This window comes from Chrysochloris asiatica, unplaced genomic scaffold, assembly GCF_000296735.1.
Source record: "Chrysochloris asiatica unplaced genomic scaffold, ChrAsi1.0 scaffold00108, whole genome shotgun sequence".
NCBI lineage: Eukaryota > Metazoa > Chordata > Mammalia > Afrosoricida > Chrysochloridae > Chrysochloris > Chrysochloris asiatica.
This window is the reverse complement of record NW_006408626.1, coordinates 1,304,967-1,312,682: the sequence shown is the minus strand read 5'-3', so window position 1 is coordinate 1,312,682 and position 7,716 is coordinate 1,304,967. Positions and strand designations below refer to the sequence as shown.

General features: G+C 42.5%; 1 protein-coding gene and 1 pseudogene across 1 annotated transcript in view; both read left to right on the top strand.

Moving 5' to 3' along the window:
- USP13 (ubiquitin specific peptidase 13 (isopeptidase T-3)) overlaps positions 1–7,716 on the top strand; it is a 164,259-nt gene that overhangs the window by 31,685 nt on the left and 124,858 nt on the right. The window lies entirely within an intron of this gene.
- Positions 197–1,700, top strand: LOC102840984 (annotated as a pseudogene).

The following is a 7,716-nucleotide window of genomic DNA, read 5'->3' as shown; positions in this document are numbered from 1 at the left end:
ACTCGATGGCACTTAACAACAACATACTGTATCAGGGAATATTCACTCTGATATTCATGCAAGAAAACTATTTCATTGAAAAATTATGAGAAGTGGTGGACGCAGTTGCATTAGGGGTCTCTGTCATCTGCCCTGGTGTGGAGCAAATCCTGTTCCTCTCCAGCTCAGCAGCACTGAGGTTGAATTGACCAAAGCAATGGTTATGGAGAAGCCTAGTCCCCTGCTGGTCAGGCGGGAATTTGTGAGACAGTACTATACCAGACCTCAGACATGCTACAGAGATGTTATGGAAAGAACTCTTATGTTCATGGAGGGTTGGATTCAAATGGAAAACCAGCAGATGCAGTCTATGGACAAAAAGAAAGTCATAGGAAAGTGATGTCATAAACGTTACCAACGGCCACACTAAAATTCACCATGTTGATGCTCATGCTACTCTAAACGATCGTGTGGTGGTCCAGGTGATGGGGTTGCTCTCTAATAACAACCAAGCGTTGTGGAGATTTATGCAGACATTTGTCCTTGCTCCTGAGGGCTCTGTTGCAAATTAGTCCTATGTTCATAATGATATCTTCAGATACCAAGATGAAGTCTTCGGTGGCGGTGTCACTGAGCCTCAGGAGGAATCTGAGGAAGAGGTGGAGGAGCCTGAAGAAAGACAGCTGACACCAGAGGTGGTACCTGATGATGCTGGAACTTTCTATGATCAGATTGTCAGCAGTGACTTAGAAGAACATTTGGAGGAACCTATTGCTAAACCAGAGCCTGATCCTGAACCAGAACCAGAACCAGAGCAAGAACCTGTATCTGAAATCCAAGAGCAGTCTGAGCCAATATTAAAAGAAGGTGCTCCTGAGGAGACTCAGAAGAGTTCTTGCCCAGTGCCTGCAGACATAGCTCAGACCACACAGGAAGACTTGAGGACATTTTCCTGTGCATCTGTGGTCAGTAAGAACCTTCCTCCCAGTGGAATTGTTCCAGTTACTGGGATCCCACCTTATGTTGTTAAAGCTCCAACAGCCTTGTTCAAAGTCTAAGCCTGAATCTCAGTTTCCGCCTCAGAGATCAAAGAATGCGGAGAACAACGAATAAATATTCCTCCATAGAGGGGCCCTACACCAATTTGTGAGACAGGTGAGCAAGGTGATGTTGAACCTCGAAGAATTGTGAGACAGTCACAAACTCTTTATTGGTAACCTGCCTCATGAAGTGGACAAATCAGAGTTTAAAGAGATCTTTCAAGATTATGGGAATGTGGTGGTGGTGGTTATATGCCGTGGAGTTGGTTCTGACTTATAGCGACCCTGTACAGGTTTCTGAGGTTGTAAATCTTTAGAGGAGCAGAAAGCCTCAAGCTGTGCTTTAACAGTGGTGGGAAATTACCCAATTTTCGGTTTGTTGTGTTTGATGACTCTGACCCTGTTCAGAAAGTTTTTTAGCAACAGGCCTATCATATTCAGAGATGAAGTCCGTCTGAATGTGGAAGAGAAGACTCCAGTCACCAGGGAAAGGAACCGTCAAGATAACTGCCTGTAGGGACCTGGAGACCCTCAAGGTGGGCTGGGTGGTGGAATGAGAGGCCCTCCCTGTGCAGAGGCCCTCCCATGGTGCAGAAACCAGGGTTTGGAGAGGGAAGAGATGATTGCTTCAAGGCAGTGAATCCCTCTTCACTGGTCATCACGCAGCAGTACAAACCCTAGTTCCTGCAGAAGGGTGAATTTCTTCAACCAGCCTTTGGTATCTTGGAGTATGATCGTAATCTGTTATAAACTGCTTACGTCTGTACCTTTTACTCCATTTTGTGTTAATGATGTGTGCACCCCATCCTCCCTTTCCTCTCGTGATCTTTTATTCCTTCACTTCCAGTTTTGTGGAATGATATTTTAGGGAAAATGGATTTTTAAAGAAGGAAAAAAAAGATTGAATTTCCCTGCTTATACATGATTCATTCACTGGACTATTTCTTACTTGTTTTCTACATGTTTCAAAAGCCTATAAGAAATACAGGATTGGATAAAACATTTTGAAAGCAAGAAAAACTGAAATTGTTTCTTCTTTTGAGAGTCATCTTCTGGTGTGGAGAAATGGCCTGTTTGTCCTGTGACAATGGTAGTAATTCCTCTGTCCGTTTACCCAGGTTTAGCTACTACCAATGATAGTGCCTTTATCCCCTAAAATACACAGATCCAGGATTGGATTTTGTACTTAGGGTAAATGCTAGTAAATGACTCTTCAATGGAACTGTCCATTTATGTTAGTTCCAACTCATAGTGACCCTGTATAGGGTTTCTGAGTAGTGGTTGGTGTATTTGAACCACTAACCTTGTAGTTGTGAGTCCAGTGCTTATTCTGCAACACCACACCATTCAAAATGAAGACCTGACTGTTCAGCTGCTGGGACCAGACTGTGAAGCTCTTAAGCAGAGTGTATTCTGCAGAGGCAAACTTACGCAGGCCGAGCAAGCTGCAACAAGCATTGCTGCATTGTTTTTATTTTTTATTATGGTCACAAACATGACCATAATAAAAAATGAATTATCAATGTTTATCAAAGGAAGAGGCCTGCATTGTTTTTATTTTTTATTATGGTCACAAACATGACCATAATAAAAAATGAATTATCAAATGTTTATCAAAGGAAGAGGCCTGCATTCTCTTTGGGCTATATGCAAACCAAAAACTTAGTTTATGTGGAAAAATGTACTTAATTGGATTTGCTGTTGAAATCAAGTGTCTGGAATCTGCAAATATTGTATTGTGTTTCATTTTATTTTACTGGTAGACTGTGCTTTCCTAGCTGTCCAGCCTATTTTCTGATTGTGCCTTTTCTTTATTACATTTGCTGTTCTGTACATTGCATTCCTGCCGTCTTTTCTCTGTAAACTTGTTTCATTTTCTTACCGCATATTTGCTACCCATCTGCATGTACTTCATTTCTGCATTTTTAAACTGTTGTTTGTTTGCTGAGGAAGCCAGACTGTTTGAGGTCTGTGCTCTGGTAACTGGAGTATTCTTGTCTGCCATTCAGGTGTGGACGTGCCGGTGAGCCTGAATTAATAGGCAGGTGACTGCTTGACAGGATCACTAGCTGAACAAAGAGGTGGGACGTTTTATGGAATAAGGAGTCATGACAATTACAAGGCATCCTTGATTCCATCCTTTTTCTACACGGGCCTACACCTAATTCATGAGCTTTTTTTTCTGAATTTCTACCCTGAATCTTCCCAAGGATTCCCAGCTCCTGCAGTGAGCCCCCAGATTCTGTCTCTTCATTATCAGGTTTTTCTATCACTCTTATTCTTCGCATCAATGGACATTATTTTCAAAATTTCTTCCCTGTTGTTTTTGCCCTGGTGGCATTGTAGGCTAGGCATTGGCTTGCTAACTGAAAAGTCAGAGATTCCAATCATACCAGTCACTCTACGGGCGAAAGATGAGACTTTCTGCTCCCATAAAGATTTACAGCCTCGGAAACCCTTATACAGGGTCGCTATGAGTCGGAACCGACTTGATGGCAGTGAGTTTAGTTTTGGAGTTAACAGCTGTGAAGTTGGGTTCCTAAGGACAACCTAGGTTGAAAAAAGAGGCCTGTCCTATCCCCCAAAATATATTTGGATTCCAAACACATTGAATTAAGAAAAATGCTACTGCATTTATTATTAAGAAATGCATTCATGTTCATGAAATAAAAAATAGAAAATGCTGAACAGACAATGTGAATAACATATGCAATGCAGACTTTTTTCTGTGCACGGGTAATGTATATTAGAGCATCACTCACACTGTTTAGTGTAGTTTTATCATTCAGAATTCATATCAATAAGTTGTTGTTGTTGTGAAGTGCTGTCGAGTTGGTTCTGACCCATAGTGACCCTGTATAGGGTTTCAGAGGAGCAGCTGGTGAGCTTGAACTGCCAACCTTGCAGTTCAAATGGCTTTGCAGTCTGGTGCATTAACCCGCAGCGCCACACCAGGGCTCCATATCAGTAAGTACTCATCCAGAAATCAATTTTGATTTTTTAGAATGTATTTTAATTTGCTGTTGAGCATCCATATAGCAGAATGTACACCAATTCAACTGTGTCTACGTGTTCAATTCAGTGTCGTTGATTATAGTCTTCTAGCTGTGCAGCCATATACACTCCTTTTCTGAACAGAAGTCAGTTTTGAGTGGCTTCGTGTTATTGTTAAGTGCCATGGAGTCGGTTCTGACTCATAGTAACCCTGGATAGGGTTTCCCAGTAGTGGCTGGTGAGCTTGAACTGCCATTCTTGCGGTTCAAACCAACCTTGCAGATCCAGCACATTAACCCACAGCGCCACACCAGGACTCAAGGTTTGCCATTAATGACTGTACGGTAAATTGCCGAACACATCTGTGCTTGGACATTCATGTTATTTCCTTTCTCTATTAACATCTAGCTAATTTAGGAAATCTATTTGTTTCCTTTCACTTTTCGCTTCCTCCACCTTTTTTTTTTTTTTTTTCCTGGCAATTTGTGTGCTCCTGTCCTTTTCATCTTCCCTTTTGCAAGAGGGTGGTGAGTCATAGTCTTCCCTGGTGCTAGTGTGTAATTTGTCCTGAACATGGATTTGTTATGACTCCATCAACCCACATCATGTTTCTCTTTGTGGCAATGACTGCTTGTTTTCCACAGGAGACTGTTCTATAGTTTAAAAAAAAAAAAAAGAAAAGAAATAAAACAAGTGCCATGTAGCGACTTTGTTTCCAAGTTACTTGCTCACACCAGCTCATTCTTGCTTCCTGTCTTCCAGTGGGGAGACTAGTCTCTAAGAAAACAGAATCGTAAACAAAGTTCTCTGGACACCTACTGATTGACAATGCTGTTTATTTTTATTTTAAAGGACTTTGCTTGCTACTCTGAAACGTGGTAACCTTGACCTTTAGACTTGTAACTGTTTTCACATTCTTCTAAATGGCAGGCATTATGAAAAGTGACTTCTTCCTTGAAGTACTTCTGAATAGTGGTGGTTATGTGTCAGTGCAGTCGGTTCCAACTCATAGCAACCAGGTTTCCAAGGCTGTACATCTTTACGGGAGCAGAAAGCCTCAATTTTATCCCATGGAGCAGCTGGTAGTTTCGAACTGCTGACCCTGAGGTTAGTAGCCCGATTTATATAACCACTACGCTACCAGAACAACTAGAGTAATATGAAGGAGCTTCAAAAAGATTGTGGAAAAATGGAATAAAAAGATAATAGAAGTTTCTCATGAGCTTTTTGAAGACACTCTGAAGTAATAAATGAATTACTCACACACTCTAAAGTAACAAATGAATGGCAATGTATCTTTGGTAAAACCAACCAACCCACTGTTGTTGAGTTGGTTCCAGCTCGTAACAACCCTATAGGACAGAGTAGAACTGCTCCATAGGATTTCTCAAGCTGTAAATCTTCACGGAAGTAAACAGGCTCATCTTTCTCCCACGATGCGGCTGGTGAGTTTGAACTGCCTACCTTTCAATATTTTTTTTCAATGGAGAAAAGATTGAAGTTGTCAAGGACTTCATTCTTATTGGATCAACTGTCAAGAAATCAAATGACGTATTGCATTAGGCAAATCTGCTTGCACAAGACCTTTTTAAAATGCTGAAGAGCAAAGATGTCAGCTTGAGGACTAAGGTGCGCCTGACCCACGCCATGGTATTTTCAATAACCTCATATGCATGTGAAAGCTGGACAGTGAATAAGGAAGACTGTATAAGAATTGATGCTTTTGAGTTATGGTGTTGGAGGAGACGATTGAAAGTGCCATGGACTGCCAAAAGAACCAATAGATTCGCTTTGGAAGAAGTGCAGCCAGAGTACTCCTTGGAGGCCAAGATGGGCCAAACTTCGTCTCTCATTCTTTGGACATATTGTCAGGAGGGATCAGTTGCTGGAGAAGGATATCATGTTTAGTAAGATGGAGGGTCAGAGAAAAAGAGGAAGACCCCCAGCGAGATGAATTGGCCAAGTGGCAGCATCGATGGACTCAAGTTTGGCAACAGTAGTGAGGTTGACTCAGGATCGGGCAGTGTTTCGTTCTGCTGTGCATAAGGTCGCTATGAGTCGGTACCAACTTGATGGCACCTAACAACAACAACAAGCTTTCAATTAGCGATGAAATGCTTAACTCCCTGCACCATCAGGCCTCCATATTTATAGTTGTTATTGTTGTTAAGTGTTGTGGAGTTGGTTCTGACTCATAGAGACCCTGTATAGGGTTTCCAAAGTGTGACTGGTGGTTTTGAACCACTGACCTAGTAGTTAGTAGTTCAGTGCTTATCCTACAGTGCCATGCCAGGAGTCCCTGTGGTCTTAGCTAAACAAAATTCTTATTATCTTATGAAGCACTAACCAGAAACTTGAAGGTTCCTAGATGGTGACAATAGTTTGCATTTGAATGCCAACCTAAAGGTTGTAGTTCAAACCCAACCAGTGGTGCTTCAGAAGGAAGGCCTTCCATCCAATGATCAAACCCAAAGAGAGGATTAGAAACCCACTGTTTAAAAGCCACTCTTCATTATACTTCAAGGTATATGCCATAAACATGGGAGAGCAGTAGCTCCACAGGATAAGCACTAGGTTACGAACCAACTTGATGGCAATTAACAACAACAACTAGGCCATTCAGAGAGGTGTCTGTTTGGCATTCTGGGCTGGGTGTCCTCTGAAAGTAGTTGGCAGATAAGAGATGGGGGGTTCGAGGTGTGTTGCGGGGTAGAGGCACAGTGTGGAGATGGCAGTGGTGTTCCTGGAGCTAGGTGGTTACAGAGGGTGGGCGATCTTGGGTGCTAGAGGTCAGGTGTCCAAGCTAAGGGTGTGTCTTTAGCTAAACAAACCTGAAAAACTACTATTGTTCATGCAGTCCTTGGGCTGTGTGGTGGCTGTTTTGTTTTGATGATCCCCATTGTTTACTTATGCCAGCAAGTAAACTTATGTGCTATAAAGTATTTTAAATCCAAGTCAGAATAGCATTGAGGCACAGAAAACAGGGGAGGTGGAGAGAGAGGAGAGAAACTTTATTTGGGGGCATTTAGTAATAGACATGAGGCTTTCTGCTCCCGTAAAGATTTACAGCCTTGGAAACCCCATACAAGGTTGCTATATCCGACAGCACCTAAGAACAACAACATGATGCCCCTGGGTGGCACACACAGTTAGGTTCTTGACTATTAGATGACAGCTTGATAGTTTGAACACACCCACAGTCACCTTGGTGATCTGCCTCCGAAAGATTCTAGCTTTGAGAACCCTGTGAAGCAGAGTTTTATTCTGAAATGCATGAGAGTTGCCATGAGTTGGAATTGACTTGAGTGCAGCTAACAGCAATAAATATGATGGCGCTGTAGGGTAGCACTGGACTGCTAACCACAAGGTTGGCAGTTCAAACCCTTCAACTACTCCTCAGAAACCCTCTACAGGGCCACTGGGAGTTGGAATCTACTTGATGACACTTGCCAACAACAACAAAGAGCGAATGTATATGGTTCAGCTTCTGAACGGGCTGGCCCAATGCTGGATAACTGGGTTTCTCACAGTTCCAGGTTTCAATGAGCAGGATGCTAACAGTTGTGAAATGAAGGTAGATTTGGGGTCAAAGACTGTAAGAGCAGGAAGGGCTGTGGTGGATGCTGTTCTGTGCTCAGGTGAAAATCAGACCTCGATAGCATTTCCAGCCCTCTGGTAGCGTAGTGGTTACGAATCGGGCTGC